This window comes from Podarcis gaigeae (assembly GCF_964106915.1).
Source record: "Podarcis gaigeae genome assembly, chromosome: 17".
Classification (NCBI taxonomy): Eukaryota; Metazoa; Chordata; class Lepidosauria; order Squamata; family Lacertidae; genus Podarcis; species Podarcis gaigeae.
Window position 1 is genome coordinate 19,235,955 of NC_139694.1, and position 24,592 is coordinate 19,260,546.

Genomic DNA, 24,592 nt, shown 5'->3' on the forward strand with positions numbered 1-24,592 from the left:
CCATCCCACACAACTTTTCCACATTAGCAGCAAGGACTGAAGATGAGGAACTGTCAGACTTTGCCTTGTGGGAATGTAGTCTGCTATACAAAGGTAAGGGTGACATCCACTTACCCAGTCACTTTTTGCCTATAGGCCTGCCAGTGGCATAGCAAGGGTTGCCAGCACCCGGGGCTGTGTGGAGGGCAATGGGTGGGTGGGATGGGAAATGGACAGAGTATGCATGCACATTCAACTGCCTAATGGTGTCCATGTCATCCAAGAGATTGCAGCCACGGAGATGAGAAAAGAAGAGTCATTCTTTTGTCTGGAGATGTCACTTCCTAGTTCACATGGAGAACCCATTTTCAATGGAGCCCAGCAACAGAAGCACACAGCTGTATGGAGGCAGCACCAGGTGTTGAAATTTTGCAGCCTTAACAATTTTGTGCCCGGGGCAACTGCCCCTGTGTCCCACCATGCTTACACTGTCGGCCAAAATAAGATTATTATTTTTCATAGCCTTATATGCAGGATGAATACCAACATCTCTGCTTACTCTCAGTGCTATCTTGTAATTTTTCACAGATCCTCTTAGCTGTTATTTATTTAGCATGAACTGAAAGGTGCAATGTGTTCAAGTGTTCATAACAATAATGCTTTATGGGAACTTACTAAGAGGGACAAATAGAAATATTGTCATTAGCATTGTATTACTCATCTATTTGTATAATGTATTATCACCTTGTTAAATTTTATTTAACAGTTCAGTTTTCTGACAATCCTGTAAATGGCCTAGTTATCTTTTCCACTACACTTGGTACAGGTTAAAAGTAAATTGTCCTGTTTACCTTGCTTGAAAGGAAGCTGGTCTCTCCCCCCCCCCCCTTTAAGGCTATCAGAAATGAACCACAGGCACCGGGCTGACTAGTGATCTATCCAGGGTCTTGGCCCAAGCATCACTTGCTGTTGTGCTTTGTAATGCATCCACTGTATTTTTCAACTGTTTTTACTAGGTTCTCCACGTAATACTTCACATTACACTGCCCTTTCCCAAATAATAGCCCAGCTACATATTACCCCATGTGTCACAGCTTTGTAGAGAAATCTGATGGCTCCCCTATCAAGTGAGATGATTTGCACACACAATCCCTGTTTATTTGCCTAAACTCTTGAAGGTTGAAAATGAGTAGAAGGGCAGAAGCCCACCCTCAGCATGCTGGTTTCTCCTAAACCTCCATGTACTGCATGCAAAGCTCTGAAACAGCGTTCTATAGGTGTTTGACTGAACAGCCTTCGAAACATGTATGTCAGGGATTCCAATTCCCATTAGCCCCAGTTGGCATGGCCAGTGGCAACAGGTTCCCCACACCTGCTCTAGGCAATTGGGAACCCTGCCTTATTCCTGGCCATGTGCGGTTTCCAACTGTGATCTGTTGTATGCACATAGAAGCTCTTTCAGACCTTCATGCTCAATGCACCAAGAGGAGCCAGCTTGCTGGGCAACACTGGGGATGCATCCCCCTCATGTTGAAGCCTCCAACGTTTAGGTGAATGGCTGAAGAGGACTAACGTGGTTGAGGAATTGCTAGCTGCCTTGCTCTATTTGTTGTTTATTTTCTTACCTCTCCTCTTAGTCACCAGTTTCCCTTGAGAGCTGGGAGATAAGGGGGGATGCACAATGGATGGAGAAACACAGCCTGTGGTTTCATTATTTATCATTTATCTTACCTATTAAATTTGCTAGTTTCTTTATCTTGCCCAAGGCAACCCCAAGTGACTTATAAGCAAACCATTAAAAACCCACTTGGATACATTAAAACCAAGGGCTTTTAAAACACCATCAGTGTGATATTTCTCTTTGTTCCAATTTCCTTTGCCCTGTTGGTGGTAAAGCCTTCAGGATCCTTATCAAGCAGAGCTCTGTCATCCAATCCAATATGTGTAGTTAAGTGATGTTTCTCTCTTAAGTTTCAACATCTAGGAGTGTGTCTCAGCCATGTACACTCTTTCTGTGTACATGGCCTGTCTCCATTGCCATTGTGAATGGTGGGGGGGGGGCAGTGAACCAGGGGGATCCCAGGCAGTGTTAGAAATTTCCCAGGTGCCAGGCACATCTTGCAACAGCCAACAGTCCAATTACACCAATGTGGAGATCTCTGGATACCAGGTTAGTGACTGACATCTCCATTTGGCTTGCCCCTCCAGCTTTCTTAAGCAGGTAAGCAGAAGAGCTTATTTATTGCCTTTCTAGCCCACCTTTTCCCCCAAGGGGTACATGGTTCACCCTGCCTCCTCAATTAATCCCTACAATGAGCCTCTGATGTAGGTCATGAGGTTATGACTAACCCAAGGTCACCCAGTGAGCTTCATGACTTGAGTGGGGATTTGAACCCTGATCTCCCCAGTCCTAGTCTGACACTCTAACCCAACGTGGGGCACATGCCCTGCAGGGGGGCAATTTGATTTTTAAGGGGGGCAATTCAAGAATGAGTTATTAACAGTGAATGGCCTTTTAGGCTTCCTCCATGTGAATAGGAGTTCCCTTTTTAAATAATAATAATAATAATATGTCATAGGGGATCAGGATTTTGGAGATGCTTAGGTGGGGCATGACTAAAAAAAGGTTGGGAACCACTGCCCTAACCACTACACAATACTGTTGTTTTAATTGTTGTAACCTGCTTTGTGATTTCTTCTTTAAAATATAAATAAACGAAGCAAATAATAAAGCTAATAATAAAATTCTTTGTAAATAAATAAAATAATTGCAAAGAAAAAACGGTGCCTCAACATTCCATTTTTAAGGAATGTTTATTGGAAGCCAAGGTCTTTCAATCCAGTGAGCCCTAGCAGCTCAAATCAATTAACTGGGTCAGAGAAATCTTTTATTGAAATCAACCTGGGTCTCCCTGTTGCCATTTCCTCAAGTGGGGGAGAGACAACAGGAATCCACGTTGTGCTCAGTCTTCCCTTCTTCCTTGCATCCATGGCATACAGTGACACCAGAAGAGACCCACAGAAAGCAACTCGTTAAAATTCTAGTGAGATGTCCCTGATCAAGGTTGTTCAAATCTTCACTTGAAGGAAGGAGTATAAAAGGGCTTTTTTAAAAATGGCCAGTTTTCTTTTAAAATAAGATTCCAGTATTCAATTCCCTCCAGCTCTGAGGACTGATGGAACTGTACTAAGTTATTACATACCCTAGCAATTCTAATACATCTACCACTGCCGTAGTAGAAACACATGAGTTGATCAATTCCATTTGTAATTACATTTGGGAAAAGGGATTATGGAGACAAATATACTCAGCTGTTTTGTTCCCAAGAGCCTAACATGAAATTAATCACTGAACCAATCTTCCCTATGTTCTGGTACTATTGATCAAGCTAATCCTTTCCTAAGTCTGGTTTGCTCCAGACCTAACACCGGGGTCTTTAAGAATACAAAGGGAAAGCATTAACTTCACAAAACAATTTGATCTCATACAGCTCAGATCACCAGTAATGATTCAAAATGTGCTTTTGATTAAAAACAAAACAAAACAAAAAAACAGTGCTCAGTTAGACCTTGGCTATACTTCATTTTTCATAGGTTCAGGGATTTCAGAGGATATGTCCTTGCCCTGACATGAGGACTATGCCTTTAAATGCCCTGAGACATTGAGGTGCACTATTACTGCTCTTTCCTTTCTGCTCTGTTCCTTTACTTGTCATCTCAATTATGGTTCCCTCTTTGGGGACAGGTAGTCTGGTTTGGTAGTGATGACCACCAGCTTGGATGGTATAGGTTTAGATGAATTCATGGAGCAGAAGGCTATCAATGGCTACTATTCACATGCCCATAGCTTTACCTGTCAGAGGCAGTATCCATCTGGATACCAGTTGCAGACCCTCCAAGTCTCCCTATTTTCCAAGGATGGTCCTGGTTTTACAGAAAACATCCTGATTTCTGATTTGATCCCAGAATGTCCTGCTTTTCCTTAGGACATCCCTAGTTTCATCAGAGAAATCTTGAAGGGTATGTGAGTTGCAAGTGGGGAAGAGTATTGGTCTGCTTTCAGGATTCCCATAGGCATCTGGTTGGCCACTGGGGAAGAGGATGCTGAATTACATGGGCCACTTGCCTGATCCTGATGGCTCTTCTTATGTTCTTTTGCCCTGCAGAAGCAGAGGGTGGAGAGGGAATAATGTGCAAGAGGACAGTGGAATAGAAGGAAAGGGGTCTGTAACAGTGGCTGCTAGCCTGGGCTTTTTACATGATTTTTCTGTATGGGTCTCGGCATTGGAACATCTGGCATTTATTCAATATAAAATATAAAAACTATCTCTGGCACTGGTACAAACTTGTATCTCACACATGACGGAACAGTTAATATCCTCACTCTGGTAGTTGCAGCAAAGATCAGAACACTAATCATATTTGCCAGGAAGGTCTGTTTATTGTTTAGCAGCATCCTGTAAATAGCCAATGAATATCTCTTCTAAGCTAAACGTTTGGTTCAGGAACTACGGAGATAAGGATATGGCCTTCCTATAAGGAAGGTTGTGTCCTATATACTTCAGACGTGCCTCACAAAACACAATAGTACACTGGAAGGAACAAACAACAGTTCAAAGATTCAAAGCCTCTTCCTTTACCCATAGAGTCTAAGTAAACTTAAAACCCAGGTTTTCAATGACCATTTAGCTCACAGCTCCAATGGGACTCCCTCTTTGTTCCTCAGTCATTTTGAGGATCACTTGTATACTTCAGAGGACCATGAACCAAAGGAACGGGCGAGGGACTCTGTTGCCTTGATGACACAGGATTTTCAGCTCTTGCAGATGGCACAGATTTCCAGTCATTGACTTTGCACTCTGATTGCTCCAATATCAGGTATACCCATTCCCTATTTTGTTTCTTTTAGTGTGAGTACTATGACACATTCCTTTTTTACGTTTTTAGCACTAAGGTATATGTATGTACTGAATGATTATTTGTTGCCCACATATTTGTAACCTTGCTGTCTGAAGAAGCACCCTTATAGTCTGTCTCTTTTATTTCTGTGAAATAAGCCAATCTTTTTCTACTGACAAATTATTTATTAGGCATAAGGGTTTAAGTATGCAAACATGTTTAATGGGAACACACTATGGCTCCATGCAAAAGGTTCTGTTCCTCGCAGTAGTGCACAATATTATTATTATTTATTAGATGTGTATACAGTGGTACCTTGGTTCTCAAACGGAATCCATTCCAGAAGACCATTCAACTTCCAAAATGTTTGAAAACTGAGGCGCAAAGGGCTGTCTGCAAAATCAACTGAGAAAACTGAAGAACATGCAGCAGAAACTGTTCGACTTCTGAGGCACGTTTGAAAATGGAAGCATTTACTTCTGGGTTTTCGGCATTCCAAAGCCGAAACATTCAACTTCCGCGACACTTGAAAACTGAGGTACCACTGTACCTCCTTGTATGAGAAACAGAGAATGAGAAACAGAGAAGCCCAAATTGACTGTGGTGGGTGCTCAAATCATTTACATTCCCTGCTCAAAATGCGTTGTTTCAATCAGTGGCATAGGGTGGCTTGACAGCACCCGGGGCTGTGCGGAGGGTGGGAGAGAGGGAGGGAAACAGATGGAGGATGCAAGCACATTCAACTGCCTAATGTTGTCCACATCACCCAGGAGATCACAGCCACAGAGATAAGAAAAGAAGAGTCATTCAGTTGTATGCAGAAGTCACTTTCTGGTTCACATTGAGAAGTCGTTTTCAATGGAGCCCAGCGATGGAAGCACACAGCTGTATTGAGGCAGCACAGGGTGTTGAAATTTTGCATCCCTAACAATTTTGCACCCGGGGCAACCACCCCTGTGCCCCCCCCCATGCTACTCATTTGAGTCCATTCCAGACCTCTCCTACTCTGGGACTTCTACAACATGAGGTTCACCTTCATGCCTCTGCTGCCGATAATTCTAATTTCAAAGTCCCTGCCCCCATGCCTGAGGGGCTTTAACTTCACAAATAGGGAAGGTTCACAGTTCCTCACTGGCCCTAGCAGAAAATGGCACTCCTGAGCATGTTCAGGAGCACTGTTGTTGTTTTTAATTGTGGGGTTTGCAGCAGAAATCATTTTCGGCTTAGAATCAGTTTGGAAGTCACAAACATCTGGCTCTGAATATGCTTCTGTGCCTTTAGGTAGAAAATACACTCATAATATGGCCTGTTGGCTCCCTGTCTCAGATATGCTGCTCTTATTATTTCTACTCTTCCTAAACTGCAGCGAAAGGATTTTTAGCCCTATGGAGAGTGGCATGTGTGGAACACAGGGCAGGTTAAGTCATGCTGGGACTAATAATAGTGCTAGCGTTCTTTGATTAGGTACATCATCCATCTCACCTGCTATGGAAGCAACTACATTAATATTTTCCATGCTGGACTCTCAGAGTTAAACCACAACTCTGAAGGCTAGGGCTATAATTTTCAGCTATGGGAGGTGGATAAATTCTGCTTGATTTTTCTTCTGCTATTGACAGCCAGCTTGTAAATGGCAAACTGGGCCTGTTCTGTTTATTGTGGATGGAGATGTTGAAGCAAAGGAGTTAGGTTTGTTTATGTTCCACTTGCTAAAAGCTTCTTATCCTCCCTCAAGAACTACTTCCAATTCTAAGTATGACGGAATAGTGGTTGCTTGACTTTTTGCATATCATAGCCAAAGGAGAGAAAATAGCACAGCATGCAGCACAGTGTGTCATTCTTATTATATATAAAAATATGGATTTAAAGATCCCTGGTCACATTCCTGCACCTCTTCTGCTTCCATATATCCCTCTATGTGGCTCAGCTGAAGTTGGAACCTTTTCTAAAACTAAAACTCTAAAACTAGGGCATTTCTGTCTTCCTTGTACCTGCTGCTCCCCGCCAAGTTCCAGTATTATTTTCTGCTCTGACTTTTCCTATTTATCTCCTATCATCTATCTATCTATCTATCTATCTATCTATCTATCATCTATCTATCTATCATCTGTTGTTGTTGTTTAGTCGTTTAGTTGTGTCCGACTCTTTGTGACCCCATGGACCAGAGCACGCCAGGCACTCCTGTCTTCCACTGCCTACTGCAGTTTGGTCAAACTCATGCTGGTAGCTTCGATAACACTATCTATCATTTATAACATCTATCTATCTATTATCTGTCTATCTATCTATCTATCTATCTATCTATCTATCATCTATCATCTATCTATCTATCTATCTATCATCTATCTATCATCATAATTATTATTATCTATATCTAGCTATCTATTTATATATATATCAATCTATTCTCTATTATCTATCATCATATTCTTTCTCCTGCATTTCGGCTTAATAAGTCTTTGAAGTAGCCTGCAATAAGTAAAATGATTAAACATAACATTCCAGAATACTACCTAAATTTTTCATAAAATTCTTTTCTTCTTCTGCCACCCCTGCAGGAAGCCTCTCATCTACCTTGTTGTTGTTGACTAATGCTGGTCTGCCTCTGCCACCTGCCCTTCCTCACTGCTGTTGGTGAAGGTGCCACCACTGCCAGTCTTTCGGAAGAACAGAGAGAGCCTGTCTCAGCACCACATGGTCCACACTTCATCTCCAAAGGCCACTTCACCTCTGCACTGTATTCCAGCTCCTTGCTAGCTGCACCCTGGCTGGGCTGCTGTCCTGCTGCTGTGACTGCTCCAACCCATGACATGCTACCCACCCTCACTCTCCCACCCTCTGTCTACACAAGCTCTACCCACTGATGGCGCTGCGGCTGGGACAAAAAAGGTGGGAGAAGAGCTAGGACAGAAACGCCTTAAAGGGCCAGTGGAGGGAGAGGAAAGGAAGGGGGTGGTGACTTCAAAAATACAGGGCAAACAGTTGATACAGGATGCAGCGTTGTACTTTGAAAAATAGGACGATTCTGTATTATAAGGGACAGCTGGTGCTGTGGTCTAAACCACTGAACCTCTTGGACTTGCCGATCAGAAGGTTGATGGTTCGAATCCCCGCGGCGGGGTGAGCTCCCGTTGCTCGGTCCTAGCTCCTGCCAACCTAGCAGTTCAAAAGCACGTTAAAGTGCAAGTAGATAAATAGGTACCACTCCGGCAGGAAGGTAAACGCCGTTTCCGCACGCTGCTCTGGTTCGCCAGAAGCGGCTTAGACATGCTGGCCACATGACCCGGAAGCTGTACACCGCCTCCCTCGGCCAATAAAGCGAGATGAGCGCCGCAACTCCAGAGTCGGCCACGACTGGACCTAATGGTCAGGGGCCCCTTTACCTTTACCTAGCACCCCAAGTTAGGACTCATGACAGCATATAAATGTTATACAGAACTTACAAAAAAATTGAAATACAGCAAGCATGCAACTTACACAAGGGCTACATTCTGCAGATCACACATAAAGCCCAAATCATATACAGTGGTACCTTGGGTTACACACACTTCAGGTTACAGACTCCGTTAACCCCAAAATAGTACTTCGGGTTAAGAACTTTGCTTCAGGATGAGAACAGAAATCATGTGGCGGCGGTGCGGCAGCAGCAGCAGGCCCCATTAGCTAAAGTGGTACCTCAGGTTAAGAACAGTTTCAGGTTATGAAGAGTGGTTAGATTTAGAAGGATTTGATAATAGATTTGGGTGGCATGCATATCTGTGGTATGAAAAGAAAAAAATTCATAAAGGCTTTGAAAACCACATCTTCTGAAGATCATTGATAGATTTGTGGGATAGGTATAAAAATTTGTTGGAACCAAGACTCCCCCATTGGCTTTCACCATTGGAAATGATGAGTGTGAAAAAGATAAACATGAGGGGGAGGTGGATAACTTATGGAGAATTATAAAATCATAGAATCATAGAGTTGGAAGAGACCACAAGGGCTATCGAGTCCAACCCCCTGCCAAGCAGGAAACAATTGATAGTAAGAGAGGGGGGGAATAGAAAATGAAGACATATGAAGAGGTGAAAGAATTTGTTTATGATTGGTTGCACTACTACCAGATTAGTGAAATGTTTAAAAAAGACTGTAAAATGTGTGGATATGAAGGAAAAGAATCAAAATTTCAAATAGTGACATTGAATAATGAGTATAAAAAAATGTCTAAAATGTATAGAATGTTGTTGGAACAGCATACAAAAGCTGAAGAGGTGAAATCAGTAATGATACATTGGGCTAGAGACTTTGGTTATAATATACAATATGATGATTGGACAAAATTATGGAATGAAAGGTTAAACTTTACGGCGTGTACCACGTTGAAGGAAAATGTAATGAAAACGGTATATAGATGGTACATAACGCCAGTTAAATTAGCTAAAATGTATAAAACATGTAGCAAGTGTTGGAAATGTAAAGAAAAAGAAGGAACTTTCTATCATATGTGGTGGGAATGCAAAAAGGTGAAAGGCTTCTGGGAAATGATATATAAGAAATTGAAAAAGATGTTGAGATATACATTTGTTAGAAAACCAGAAGCCTTCTTACTAGGATTGGTAGGTAATGAAATTAATAGAAAAGATTGTAAACTTTTCCAATACGCTGTAACAGCTGCAAGAATACTTCTGGCGCAAAGGTGGAAGCAGGAAGAAATTCCAACTGTGGAAGAATGGAGAATGAAACTGACTGAATATGCGGAACTGGATAAATTGACTGGGAAGATTCGATCTCAGAAAGACCAAAAGTTTATTGAGGACTGGGGGAAATTTACAGATTATCTGAAAAGCATATGTGATGCACAGACAACGCTTGTTGGTTTTGAAGAGTCTCTGTGAAAAATTAAGAAATATTGTAAAAAAGAAAGTAGGAGAAAGGAAGAGGAATGGTTAAAGGCAATAATAAGTTCAGAAACGCATTAACAATAGAAATTTTAACGAAAGATTTGCAGAAAAACTGAGGGAAGTCAAAAATTGATGAATGTGAGAGTTAATATGAGTTGATTGTATTAAAATGTTTGGAAAATGAATAAAAAATTATTGTAATATATATATATATATATAGAGAGAGAGAGAGAGAGAGAGAGAGAGAGAGAGAGAGAACAGTTTCAGGTTAAGAATGGACCTCCAGAAAGAATTAAGTTCTTAACCTGAGGTACCACTCTATAGTCAAAACCCACTGAGTTCAATGGCAGGTGGAATTGCCCACATCATTTCCCCCCAGAATCCCGCCTACTTTTTTTTATTTCACACATATATATATGTGTGAAATAAAAATAAATATATATATATATTCTCTGTGCATAAAGCTGAATGTGCACAAGTTAAATGCAAGGAAGTTGCGGGGTTACTATGTATGCATTTTTATTCCCCTTTATAAACTGTTGGTATAAAAACAGAAGATGTCACCGAAATGGGGGCAATGACATTATAAACTGCCACCTAATACAGCCTTGAAAATAGGTAGCCATCAGAGGGCACATTTTATCTGAATCTTTAAAAGAACGGCCGTGGATTGCAGTCCCCTAAGGCCTCTTCATGGCCAACTGTATCTTTTTCTGTCCTTAGGTACACATTGCGAAGTCCTGGTTGATGTGAAACAGGAAAGTGCTTGGCTCACATACACTGATGCTTCACAAATCCATTTTCTTGTTGGAGTGCTTTCTGCATTGACATTCTTCTTGCCTTCAGTTACCATATCACTCTGGACTCTTGATGCTGAAAGAGTAGCAGAAACAGGTTGAAATATATTATAATATAATATAATATAATATAATATAATATAATATAATATAATATAATATAATATAATATAATATAATATAATATAATATAATAATATAATATAATATAATATAATATAATATAATATAATATAATATAATATAATATAATATAATATAATATAATATAAATAATCCACGGTACCAGATGTTCACCACTGAGTGCAGGGTTTAGTAAAACTCAGAACTGTGAATGGGAAGTTCAGGAGCCGACTGAGGACCAACAGGTAAGTTACACCCTCTGTTGTGAGTGTGGGCGGTCCTAATTCTACCTGGCCAACTCCCTTGCCAACGCACCCCCCCCCCCAGCTGGGATTGGCTGATAGACGGGGCTAGGCGGGAACCTCCAGGTATATAGCTAAGGGGGGCGGCGAAGCCAGCTACCCTGCTGGGGGTCAGGTAGTCTCCGGGGGGCTGCACGCGGCCATGCAAAAGCCGCCCCCCAGTTAATGCAGGGAGCGGTCATTGTGATGCAAAAACTAAGAAATGGTCCAGAAATGGCCTAGGGTATGCAATACCAATTTACCTGGGAGAAAGCCCCACGGAACCACTTCTGATTAGATGTGAACTCTAAATGAATAATGGAAACTAACAAAAAGTCTACTAAATTACAATGCAAATCATCTTCTAAATCCGGATTGCTACTGCATGTTTCCTGTCAGATACTGTCAAATACTGATGGCTGCATGTATGATACTGCCATATGTTAATTGCTCTTTCATGTTAGCTGCCAAATTTTGTCAAATGTTCACTGCGACATTTCAGACACTATCAGGCACTCACTCACTCATATCAGTTGTCAGATATTCTCAAATACTGTTTACAAGTCTGATTTTAACCAGTTCTGACAGATGCTGTATACCGGCTATCAGATATAGTCAAATGTTGAAGAATAAAAAGCTGAGGAGTAAACCCTACACAAATCCAGAACAGAGTTGCCAAGGTGGTTGGATAGGACATTTTACCTCCTTCCAGCAATTCCTGCAGCCAAGCTGGTGCCAAACATATTGCTCTACTTTCCTTTGGACCTCATTGGTGATGCCAAGGTGGTGGTGGTGGTAGGGTCTTTTTATCTGGGCAGCCAAGGACTGCCATGCACACTGCCCAGGCCTCCACCACAGAGAGGTCACTTTGGTGACATTAATGCAGCAAAAACAACACCAGAGGCAGCAGTTTTTATTTTATTTATTCATCAATTAAATTTCTCTCCCACCCTTCATCCATAGATCTCAGGACAGTTCACCATATAAAAATACAAGATAAAAACACAAAATACGTAATAAAAGCAGGAACAACCTCACCCCACAAACCAATGACACCCTGCTCCCCCAACGCAGACACATTTTAAGGGATATAAGATGTTAATCAGGGACGCGGGTGGTGCTGTGGTAGACACCACTGAGCCTAGGGCTTGCCGATCGGAAGGTTGGCGGTTCGAATCCCCAAAACGGGGTGAGCTCCTGTTGCTCGGTCCCAGCTCCTGCCAACCTAGTAGTTTGAAAACATGTCAAAGTGCAAGTAGATAAACAGGTACCTCTCCGGTGGGAAGGTAAGTGGCATTTCCGTGCACTGCTCTGGTTTTGCCAGAAGTGGCTTAGTCATGCTGGCCACATGACCCGGAAAAACTGTCTGTGGACAAATGTCGGCTCCCTTGGCCAGTAAAGTGAGATAAGCACTGCAACCCCAGAGTTGTTCAAGACTAGACTTAACTGTCAGGGGTCCTTTAGCTTTACCTTTTTAAGATGTTAATCAGCCAAAGGCATGGTTGAAGAGGAATGTTTTTGCCTGATGCTTAAATGTATAATGAAAACTCCAGCCAAACCTATCTGGGGAGAGCATTCCACAAATGAGGAGCCACTACAGAAAAGGCCTGATTTTCTGTTCTTCTCCTCTCCTAGAGGAGGCACATGAAGAAGTGCCTCAGATGATAAGCACAGTTCTGGGTACAAGTTACTAGTCTCTGCAGCAGGCCCTGTGATTCTCCAGTGATTTAATGTCACCCCTGGAAGTCTCTTGAGACAGACTAATGCCAGCTGAATCCAAACTTTTGGATGGTAATTGCTATGTGGAAGACCAAAAGGCATTGATTAGTTGTTCATCTAGAGAATATTCAGTGAATATTTGCACCAACATTTTCAAAAGCACATGTGAAGAGTCATTTGTGCAGCAAATACCAGCTCTAAAAATTTTGGGGTTAGGAAATTTGAAAATTCGAAGAAAACTAAAGCTAACTGAGGCTAACAAAAAAAATCTCCTGAAGGTGTCATACATATATAGGCTGTCCCTAGATTTCACCTAATGCAAAATGTGAAGCAAATGTGAAGGTTGTGCCTCAAGATTCTGATGAATTTTGAAGAGGACAATATAGTAAGCAAATAGCAAAATTCATTTTGGGGGGAAGCTGCTTAGGATAAAGATTGAGAACTTGTGATATAGTTTAATGAATGCCATGTCATTCTGTCTAGGCATATTTAGCTTAAAGTCATTTATATATATATAAAAAAGGGAATGGGGAACTACTTCATACGATCTGTAAAATAATCTTCTCAGCTATTCTCCTTCACCAGATTCTCCTTAGGGTTTTCTTGTTCAATAAAGGCTTCTTTGACTTGGGCTTCTTTTGTTGTACTTGGATTGAAGAAATGAAATTGCCTTCAGAGTTAAATAAAGAAGCAAGAGGGATATGGGTTTCTCCTTTGATTTTGGGAGAAAAATATTGGGGCCGTTTCTTACCAACTTACATCAACCACCAGCCAAATCAGAAGTCATATAATAGGATGTGCATGTACACAGATGTGCTATTCCGGTTTCTAGACGGTTACACTGCCAAGTGAAATGATCAGAAGGGATAGTTGCCACATGGAAGTAACCCTGCCTCCTATCATATGATGATCATAGGAAATGATCCCTTGTGTCAGGAGGCATGTGATATAAATGACCCTTTTGAATGCTAATATTACCAAGTCTGTCTCCGTGCATGACTGAATTTCCCAGCCAACTGTTGGTTGCCATAGTTTCCAATGGAAAGTGGTCATTGCTCCTTTCTTCTTAGTATATCCAGAACAGCCTAAGATCTTCCACACTTGACATACCCAAGATTCCCAATGTAATGCCCTCTAGATGTCATGGGATTGCAACTGCCATCATCTTGACTATTGGCCAAGCTGGCTGGGGTTTATGGTATTTGGAGCCCAGCAACATTTGAAGGGCACTATGTTGACTCTCACAGTCCAAACACTCATCAGCCTGCAATAGCTTGCTGTTAAGAAAAATGGTAGACTAGCTTTCCAGAATCATGACTCCCGGCTTCAGAATATGTTTTAAAATATCCAACATGAAGATGGACACAGAAGAACAAATAATCTCAGAGTCCTTCAGACAGATGATTGTGACAAGTGTACAGGAATTCCACAGAAAATACATGACTGTCCTCAAGGTTCCAGGATGTCAAGCTGTCTCTAGCACAGATGTTTTCTGTTATATCAACAACAAACATTGCTGATAATGTCTGTGGACATCTCCCCCCCCCCATCAGCCTAGATAGCTCAGTCAGTTAGAGTGTGGTGCTGTTAATGCCAAGGCTGTAGGTTCGACCCCTGTATGGGACAGCTGCATATTCCTGCACTGCAGAGGGTTGGACTAGAAGTTCCTCAGGGTCCCTGACAACTCAACAATTCTATGATATCTAGAGGCTAGATCTTTGGTCTCATATTACAAATACATTCCATTGTTCTAAACATTTGAGTCAAGATGCACTCTTTTGCTAGCTTAAGATCTGATATAGTGCAATTTTCAAGTTATGAAGCTGGGAGAAAAGTGAAAGTGCTGTTAATTAAACCATTTTGGATTTAAAAGTTAGTTTTCCTGACCCAGTTCTCATTGTCTCTGGTATTTACAGTGATGTGGTTTTATAGGAGTGGGAAGAAATGTTGGAGTGGGAGGTAACCTAAGAGGTATTAGGTTTGCACGTCTTAGCATGAAATGTATTTTTGTGTATTACAAGTCCCCGCCCCAACACAAACACACTTCATTCTAGAATTTTGAAAGTTACAAACCTGCTCTCTTTTTCTGATCAAACTGTTAACTCATTACATCTGTAGATGTCAAATTCAAGTCAGGTAATATCTAAGCTACATGGCAACTGTCTCTCTTCTTTTTCCCCAAAAGGTGTACCACTGATGGAAAAGAAGGCAAAAGTGAGCTGTGATTACATGAAACCTACAGTTCAAACTGGTTGTATATACTAACAAGAATAAGAGGGCAATACTGTAACTCTAGCAACCAGCTGTATCTGTGAAGAGTCATTAAATAGTGCTTCTAATTTGGGATGTATCTATGTGACAGATCTCTTAGAGACATTTAACCTTACTTCTCTTATTAAGCTTTGTACAGATCCCAATTTGGCCTGTTTCCCCCTAAACCATGTCCACCTGCCACACACCTGATGTCATATGTGATATCAGGTGTGTGTCAGGTAAAAGTGGGTCTCCAAAATTGTCACGGACTGGCTGGATGAGGAAGAGTGGTGGAAGCTGGCCACCCAGGGAAGGCACAGATCCCGGATCCTACTGGTGGGACACCGGCCAAACCTCAGAGGAGGGGACAAGCTGGGAGGTACTAGAAGCAGGAAGCTTGAGAGATCACAAAGAGGCAGAAACAGACACATGGTCCAGCACAGGGCAGGGTGATGAGGTTTCCAGTTTGGATGCAGGCTCCAACAGAGACGACAGAGGGGAGTCAGACCCTGCATCCTCCTGCAGCTCCATCATGACAGCCTCTCTGCTGACAGCTCTCCGGTCCCACTTACTCCTAGAATGCGAAGGATGTTACAGGCAAAGAGTGAGGCTCCTGTAGCTTGCCATACAGAAGATTACAGGGGAGGAGCACTGACTCAGAAGGCTAGAGAGCGAAGGATGGGCTGCATGCCAGTTCAAGCAAATTCATTATTAGGGGAGTTTGCCTTTATGAGCCTCCTTGTATTTTTTCCTTTCCTAAATAGATAAATTAACTGCAAGTTAGCCTTGCGTCTCTCTCTCTGACCTGTGAATGACCTGCTCTTCCTATCAGCCCTGTGACAAAAGGTGCAATTGGGCTCCAGTTGCCCAGCCTGGACAGAATGGTTGGATCGCAGCATTTCCTGATAGCTGAGTTGTTGGTGTTCACTAGGCGAATGATAGGAGCGAGGTGGCGGGGTGTTTGGCACTGGTGGAGCTGATCCGCTGCTGCTGCTGGTACGTTTGCACTGCAATGACCGCTGTGCTCTAAACCTGCTTGCTCCCTATCTGCAACAACAACGCAGTCATTGGTAAATGCCACCACCCCACCATGCCACCCAATAGAGCCATTCCATACCCCTGTCTTAGAAAGACAAACATGCAGGATTCAAAGCTAGCAAATGGTAGCTTCCTTTTCAGATCACCATGTGGGTGACAAGCCATGCAGGAACGTGTTTTGATCCCTGTGGCAATCCTACACTCAGGTCCAAGGGTGGACAACTATATTGGGTACATATGCGGATAGGCAGCTACAGTCTGACAAAAATTAGGCAAGCAGGAAGCAGGCCAAAGGGCAGTAGTTTGGTGGTAAGGAGAAAATGCTTGGTGATTCCCATCAACAATGTCCCCAGATTGAGGGACTCAGAAGCTTTTTATCAGATAGTAGCATCGGATTGGCCCTTTGGTGTTACCTGATGCAGCAGGGTCAGGAAGAGTTTGGGCTACTGTATGAAATTTCTGCTGGAATGCCCACTGCCCCCTCCTCTGACCAGCAGTCATGGTAGTGCAAAGAGCTACTATCTAGTTCATAGGGCTCCTAATTTGAACTCCACAGTACCAGACACGAAGTTCAGTCAAATACACTAGCTGGATAAGCAAATCCAGTATGGTAGAGACAAACAAGCCAATATGAAACCATTCTTCACTAAGGTAATTCCTGTTAGATTCACTAGAGTAACTGTCATCCCTGACATTATGGTTGTTATTGTTTAGTCATATCTGACTCTTCGTGACCCCATGGACCAGAGAACGCCAGGCCCTCCTGTTTTCCATTGCCTCCTGCAGTTTGGTCAAACTCATGTTCATAGCTTCAAGAACACTGTCCAACCATCTCGTCCTCTGTTGTCCCCTTCTCCTTGTGCCCTCAATCTTTCCCAACATCAGAGTCTTTTCCAGGGAGTCTTCTCTTCTCATGAGGTGGCCAAAGTACTGAAGCCTCAGCTTCACGATCTGTCTTTGCAGTGAGCACTCAGGGCTGATTTCCTTAAGAATGGATAAGTTTGATTACATTATGGTAGGGATGGAAAAATCAGTCTATTTCACACTTGTGTGAATCTGGCATATGCTTGTCCATTGTGCCCTATTTCCATATTTATCTGTGATTTTCACTGAAAAAATAAATCTGCTTGGAATAACATATTTAAATTCATTTCATCACAAAATTAGTATTTAAGTGCACATTTTAACTTCACATGGACATTTTTAAGAACGTCTTGTCCTAAAATATGCATCTTGGCTCTTTTTTGAGCTGAGAACTGTATCGCAAAATTCAGAGGAGTGTGAAATCTGAACGCTAATTGCACTCCAATCCACACATTGGTTTAGGAGGTGCAGAGCAAGTGATTTTGCATCAGAATGCACAGAAATCTAGATAATCCAACATCCCTCCATGATGGGAATTCTTCATTTTTAATATATAGCAACATGCCATAGATAGCAATGATACCTTAAACTGGCTTTTATCCTGGACAAAACAACTTGGCACCATTGCGTTGAGAATAAGGAGGCATGCATTGCAATGCACAATAACCCCTTGCTCCAGTTATTAAACATTCATTTGAATTCCCCTGTTAGACACAGGTTCTATTGAAGAGCCTGTAATGGTCACAGTGAATCATTGATGCTCAAGCCACAGGGTGGAATATATTCACAGCAATCGGCCCATCTCTTTTAAATAGTGAAACATTTTATTACAAGTCATCTCATGCCGTTTGGCAGCAAACTGGGAACTGTTGACCAAAACATACCCAATACACAAGGAACAGAAACAATTTCCACATAAGCTTGAGAGCCTGATTTGCACATCTGATTCAAAAGATGGGAACAGCTATGCAATGGCAAGTAGCACAAGGGAACTGGAAATCATATGCCATAAGCTTGTGCTACTACAACTACTACTAATTATAATAATACTGTAATTTTATTATTGGTACCCCACCCATCTGATTGGGTTTCCCCAGCCACTCTGGGCAGCTTTCAACATACAGTGGTATGTTGGTTCTTGAATGGCTTAGCTGATGAACAAATCAGTTCCCGAATGCTGCTAAACCTGGAAGTAAACAGCAGGTGAAACAAGTACGAATGGTTGTGCAAAATCTTCTTCTTTCTTTAGGCTTCCACCGCCCCTTATTTATATCTAACAGCCCTTCCCTAGAATCGCACCTGAGGATCATTCCAGTGTTGCTTTGACTGGGTGGGTGTGGGGAATAGAGTTTAGACCTGAGAGCTTCAGGTCTTTGCTTAGAAAATTATGGGATAACTTCCTTTCGCTGAAAAACTCTTTGTGAGGGCTTTAGAAGCAGTGGGTAGGCTCCTGCTTGACCTGCTAGCCTGTCCTCTGTCTACTTCCCAAATACTATAGCTTTTTGTGCAACACCAAATAACATCCTCTCCTCCCTTTTCAAGTGCTGTGGAATAACTTTGCGTAATTCTTAGTGAAGTCAGAGAATTCTGATGAAAAGGAAGCTGGAAATGCTGTGGTTTGCATACTAATCAGTCGTCAGAAATGGAAATCAGTCAAGAAAATATGACTGGCATTCGTTCACATCATTGTTGTTTCTTTTAAGTATGCAAACAATATGTGATTAATGTTGCTTTGTGTGCATTGTTTTGATGCTTCCTTTACTTTGAAATGAATGTAAGATATACCAGTATAAATAGGGATACAAGTTGCATAACGCATATAACTTACAGTAATATACATAACTTCATAGCTGTCAACTTTTCCCTTTTCTTGCAAGGAATCCTATTCGGAATAAGGGAATTTCCCTTTAAAAAGGGGAAAGGACAGCTATGCATAACTTACAGCAGACAGTAAAAAGAATAAAGTAGTATTTGCTGGAAACCAAACTGCAGCGGAATGGAAACAGCACCGATTGTGACCAGTAAAGTTAAGAATGGATGTCGTTGTGATAATGGTGGCCAATAGGCCAATGCATGCTGCTTTGATAGGACCCAAAATGTGTGAATTAGGCTATTTCAGGTCTGTGTTCTGAAACAATGAATCCAGCTTGCAAAAATGACAAAAGCATGTGGTATTCCTCCTTCCCCCTTGGTGCTTCTCAGTAAGTTCTTAAAGCAGTGCTGGGATTGTGTGTGGATCATGTAGCAAATAATTTATTACAAGCACTAGGCACAAAAAAATGATTGCCGAATCATCTGCACATATGCTTGGCACCTTGAGCATTTTAATAAAGCATCTGAAGTCTTCTAGAGGCTGCAAAACCAAAGGATTGATGATTGTTTCTACAGCATACAAATCCTTTCTACACAGCACAAATAGACGGAGGGTGCTTTAGTTTTGTTATTATGCTGCGTTTTCTTCCTTTTCCTTCAAAAATAGATAGATCATTTTTGCTAGTTTTAAAAAATGGGATCAGATCATAATTATGCATGGCAATTTGTGGGATTTTGAATAAGCAAGCACTCTTCATAAAGCTGAATTGATAGGTTTCTTCATCACTCACAAAGCTTGCATAAAACTGAGCAACAAAATTGAATCCTATTAAAGACATCTCTTTCTACATTTTATTATTGCATTTTTTTCTGAAACCAATGCAGTAACAACTGCCTCTATGAAATTTTGGAATCTATCATGAGGGTGGGGGTGAACCAAACAATTTGCATTCAGTTTAATGAAGATTGCTGCAATACATCTTATTTCCACCAAGTTAAAGAGAGCACAAAGGAAAGAGATTCTCACCTAAAAGAATCTTCTGTGACTAACCCCCCCCCCCCAGACTATAAGCTAGTTCTTTCATCTACAAATGATTTAATTTAAGTTCAAAGTATAATGGAAATAACCTCTCTCTTTCCCACAGTCACATGCTGATATTATGAGAATTTCATGGGCTTATGAATCACAAATATTATGTGTTTGTGCATTGGGACCTTTTAATTAAATGCTAAATATGAGCTGGAATACCCATGAGATCTGCACAGAGTATGCATACGTCTCTTAAAAGCTTGCTGACAAGGCTAGAGACTTTCAGAGCATCTTCCCTTTCTTGCTTATTGCATTCCTACTAGGTTTACTAAAATGACAGCCTTTCATATGACCTTCCAAATGTGCTCTCAAGGTGAGCCCACTTGGAGTATGTGTTCTTTAATAGCAGAGCAGTTATAACCTGAATGTGGCTTTTGGCATTTCCTGCTGCAATAGATGAAGATAATGGTTGGGATCTAAATGGCTATAGACCACTCTCTATGCCCACATGCATAGGGGCTTTTCAGAAGCTTCTCCTACACAAATCCCTTTGTAGAAAGGCACCCGGTGGGTTGGGAGATGCCTGGGATGGCATCTGGAGTGCTTGTGGTAGAAATGAAAAACCTTCAGATTCTGCTCCCACCCCAGTAATGCACAGAAACACTTTGGAAAATACACAGAGCTCCTTGGATTCCATCTGTTGGCTGTAGTTATTTGCAGTCCCATGTACACTTAAATAGGAGTAAGCCCTACTGATTTACTGGGAGTAAACATGCATAAATGCAGAAGATTGGACTGAAGCTTACCTATCCCACTAAAACCAGTGGGAATTAAAGCACCAGTGTGCTCAAATCATTTTTATTTCCAATTGATTCAATTGAAACCAATTTGCAGGATCTCTTTTTAAGTTTGATTATTTAAAAATGTTCTTCAGCATTTAGACTCCCAGGATTTTCCCATTAATCATGGGAAGAAGAAAACTAAACCAAATCAAGAAGACTCACTGGGATTTGTTTTACAAATGCATATGTGATGGTTTTGTTACCCTCTCTGAAAACATGGCTGATGGTAAACTAACTGAAAGAAATGATTGCTTTCCCTTTTCCTCTTTGTATAGTGCTTAGGAAACATTAGTCACTTTATATGATGATTTGTCAAGAGGGCATTAATTGCTCCATCCTCAAACAGCACCCTTGATTCCTTTTCCTAGTTCAAACTGCACTCACAACTACCATACAAGCCACTCAATGGAAGAAAGGCCTTTTATTTTATTTCCCCCTTGATTTCTGACATTTACATTGGGCAGCTTTGAATCTCAGATACAACCCCCATATTAACCTGCTGTCAATAAAAGATGGAAAGTCCTTCCATCACTGCTCCTTATGTCAAACACAGCTGGCTATATTTCGAAAGAACTTGGATTGTTCTGCAAAGAGTTCTGGAAGCTCAAACAGAATTAATTGCTTAGGGCCTTGTTATGTGCCGATGTCAGAAGATAAGAGCTGGACACCAGGGTAAGATCAGCCTAGACAGCAACTGGGGTTTATTCCCAAATTCCACCTCCTTCCTCAACCACTGTGGAGTGTGCCCATGGCTCCTGATGCCCTCCTCCCCTCGCAACAGTCACTCTTGCCTTCTGATTTCCCCCTTTAACCCTCATTCAGATTCACTCAACAAGTCTGGGAAGGTCTGGATCCACTGCATCTGAGAAGACACGTTGCCTAGGCAGGAAGTCCCCTCTCCCTCCATCTCAAGTCTAGTATGCTACTCCCCTGAGGCTTCCTGCCTCTCACTTTCCCAGTTATGGTGGGTTGTGCACGAGATTTTCAACTTATGCAGTCCTGGAAAGGCATTGTTATGCTTACAGTGCAGTGTAAATGAGGCCTGTATGTGGAGTTGGGGGGGGGGGGATTAGAGCATCAACTTTTCCTTTGTCTCAAGTAGAAAAAGTATATTGGTGGTCCATTGGCACTGGTAGGCTGGAAGGAAGGGAGAAAAACAGTAGATAGAACCAGAGCCAGTTACAGGCAAAACCAGCTACTACTAGTTTTGTCCCCATCCCTATTGATTTTCACAAGGGCAACACTGAGATGAGGCAGCTTATATATTAGGGCAGAGAGCAGGCTGAGGCTGGTGGGGCAGAGTACTGAGTACTCAGGAGAGTGTTCTCTTCCTCATCTCCTCCTGGGTTCTACGAAGAGGAAGGGAGCTCCTTCTTGACAGTTCTTAAAAGACCAATCTACCAATTAATTCCAATAAAGCGGGCAAGTTCCAACCCACCCTTGGAATTATTTGCAGGGGAAACCAGCAGTGTATTATTTTTTTATTTTAAAAAAGCATTTGTAGACATCTTATTTATTGACCACAGGCTATCTGAACAAAATACATCAATCCATCTATCATTTACTATATGGTCACAGACCTGTTGAGGCACAAGACATCATTTTGTAATGGGTAGATATAGATGATAGATAGATAGATAGATAGATAGATAGATAAATGATAGATAGATGATAGATATAGATAGATAGATAGATAGATAGATAGATAGATAGATAGATATAGATAGATAGATGATAGATAGATATAGATATAGATATAGATATAGATATAGATATAGATAGATAGATGATAGATAGATATAGATAGATAGATAGTTGTAGATAGATAGATGATAAATAGCTCTGTGCTATTCCGTTCCTGCATGTCCTCATACCCTCCAGGTGTCCTTATTTTCCAGTCCTGGAATTACGAAAGCCATCCCAGCTTCTGATTAGATCCCAGAATGTCCTTATTTCCCCAGCCAGTGCTGCTGCCACCAAGCTCAGGGAGGAGGCTGAGCCAGCACTTTTCATGAGTGATAGCATTTGCAGCAGCTGTGAGGGAGCACCTCATTGCCATGCCATGGCCTTTCTGTGGCCACCGCTGCCAGCCTCCTTCCTTGGGCAGCTCATAGTGACCACTCCCACATCAACTGGAGGCTTCTTTTGTGTGGTCGTGCGCAGCCCCCGGATCCCACTGCGACTCCTGGTAGTTCGGGCTGGCTTCACCCCCCCTCCCAGGCTGGATACCTGGAGGTCTCCGCCTACCTCAGCCAATCACCCAATCCCGCCTGGGGAAGCGCTGCTATGGGATAGGTCAGGTAAGAGGAGGGACCATCCTGCTCACACAACAGAAGGTGAATCTTACCTGCGAAGCGGCAGTCAGCTCCTGAGCTTCTCCCACTCTGCCCTCCCTCAGTTAAGTCTTTTGCAGGTTACCCTCTTCTCCATAGGTATGCAGGCACATAGGTCAGGGTCGCTGTTGAAGGGCCGGAAAGGAATTTTCCTGCATTGGCCGGTTTTGCCTTTCCCGTAGCAAAATGTCACAACTTTGGTGGTTTCATGCCTTGGGCGGAATCCTTTAGTCTATCTTCCTAAATGGGGAGGGGGCATGAAGCGGTGACCCACGCCCCCTTATGGCAGTGATCCCAGGGTTCCCTGTTAAAGAGGCCTTGAGGGGAAGCATTGGCCATACGCTGAGAGGTTGTCATTGCTCTCCCCTCCAACAGTGGTGAAATGGGGGGCGGGCTCTCTGCTTGAACATAAGTTCTTCAGAGCCAGCCCAATCCCCACACATTCTGGATAGCCCTGAAATCCCCCAGACCCCCCAGCTGGGGACTGTGAAGGATAAACGCCCAATGCCTGAGCCAAGGTCTCCCTACATCTGAAACTAAAGACAAGGAAAAGTTTCTAACAGACCTTTTTTATTTCAAACTTTACAGAGAGAGGGCATAGAACCCAGCCTCTTGGATAATGACATTGTCCCAAGTGAATCTCTACCCCCTTCTCTCCCACTTCCTCATTCGTCATCCTCATCTCCTCTACGGGTGCTGCTACATGCCCTCTGTCTTTGAGCTCTTTGCTCTCCTACTTTTAAGGCTCGCAGGGTTCTGGGAGATGGAGGGTCTGGAATGCTTTCTAGTGACAACGTGTCAGCAAGCTGTTGCTCTGGCTCTGCCATGCTTTCACAACTTCCCCCCTCATCTGCCTCTGAGCTGTGACTTCCTTCAAACCCCTGTTGTAAATCTATATGGTCTTCCTGTTCCTCCACCCTGGAAGGGTCAGGTTGGGGAGACGGTCCCCACTGCCCAGTCTCTGACAACCAAAATAAAATCTGGATTAAGGGCAGTGGAGGATGTGTGTCCCGTGTCCCATTGGTGTGGTGGTGCACTCACCCTTCTTCTGACAGGAAATGTTCTGTGGGGTGGGGGTAAAAAAAAAGGGGTCAAGGAGGGTCAGTGAGAAATGTCCCTATTTTCATCTGAGGAATTTTGGAGGGTATGTGTCCTGTGACTGGGGGGGGGGGGCTGGATTATGATAGCGGCTACCTCTACTCAGAAGTAAGCCCCATTAACTTTCCAGGTAAGGGTGTATAGGATTGCCTTCTAAGCTATCAGTTAAGCACTGGGTGGCCTTATGATGTTTTCAAACAATGTAACTGGCAAATCTGTTGTTTCACAAATCCTCTGTCTACTCAGTGCCATTCTCCAGTTGCTTTTCTATGTAGCATGTGTGGGTTTTTTTTATGTCTTTTTGAGGATAACAAAATATCCGCTCTTGTTCTTGGGGGCCATTGATTTATTAGCAATGCCAGCTGTTTTTGCTCTCAGCCTGCATTGACTTGCTCCCATTTGCTATTCCAGGCTTTTATAGACCAAATACACAGATACATAAATCTATGTTCTCCAAACTACTTAATAGATATTTCTTGAAAGACAACAAGCCAGGCTGAAATGAATAATTTAGTCATCTTGCACAGGAAATATGGCCCTGAAATTGATTTTTTAAAAAATTAACTTGAATTTAAGCGGTTTATAATTCCTGTACATTAGTAACTGTCAGTCGTACGACACAGAATGGGAGCTGTTTAAAT